Below are 666 nucleotides of genomic sequence, written 5' to 3'. Positions count from 1 at the left end.
AGATAATACTAGTTCTCCAGAAAAGTATTTTGAGTAATTATTATATTTAGTTATAATGAGTTTAAAGGAGATCAGTAGGTATACAAGAGATCGCAAAATATGATCTTCATTAATGCTCACTAACCGCTAATGAATTATTTTCAATACAAGTCATCTTGAGTATATATTCTTACGAATTTCATTAAGTTATACAAACTCAAAGTGAAACTTGGTTGAGGCAGGTCCTTAAGTTATAACGAGGTCTGTAAGTTATAACATTTTTCGTAAAAACGTAAAAAGTAAATAAATCCCCTTCATTGATATATTCAAAAATTTAAATTTTCTAAAAAAAATTTAAATTAATAGAACTAATTACATCAGAAATTAAGAACTGGCGCTTAATTAGAAATTTCTATTTCATTTCAATTAATGAGTTCAAAACAATTTTGTTTTGTAATCTGAAAAAATCTTATAACTAAAATGATGATATTGCATCAGATTGTTATAATTGTCTAAATAATATTATTTGTTTTTCAAAAGAATCTTATTATTTTAATACAAACAAATTTATAGTTAATTTAAAAAATTACGTTGCAAAATTAAAGAAAAAAAAAAACATCTAAACTATTTGTTGGTTAAATTATATACAAGTTTTATTTATACAAACTTGAGAATTGACCTGCCTAA

The 666-nt window shown here is 23.0% G+C and overlaps 1 protein-coding gene across 1 annotated transcript in view; it reads left to right on the top strand.

Annotated features, from left to right (window-relative positions):
• The window catches only part of LOC119613018 (class E basic helix-loop-helix protein 22), a 5479-nt gene extending 5114 nt beyond the window's left edge, over nucleotides 1-365 (top strand). Inside the window, exon 4 of the mRNA XM_037968951.1 lies at nucleotides 1-365. This exon is cut by the window's left edge and continues 138 nt beyond it. The gene's annotated coding sequence lies outside the window, so the exon portion shown is untranslated.
• Nucleotides 366-666: the final 301 nt, after the last annotated feature.

This window comes from Lucilia sericata, unplaced genomic scaffold (genome assembly GCF_015586225.1).
Source record: "Lucilia sericata isolate MDLA Ls3-8-SP2 unplaced genomic scaffold, ASM1558622v1 Contig001920F_arrow, whole genome shotgun sequence".
NCBI classification, from domain to species: domain Eukaryota; kingdom Metazoa; phylum Arthropoda; class Insecta; order Diptera; family Calliphoridae; genus Lucilia; species Lucilia sericata.
Note: the sequence above shows the minus strand (reverse complement) of the source record. Positions and strands in the feature narration are given on the sequence as shown.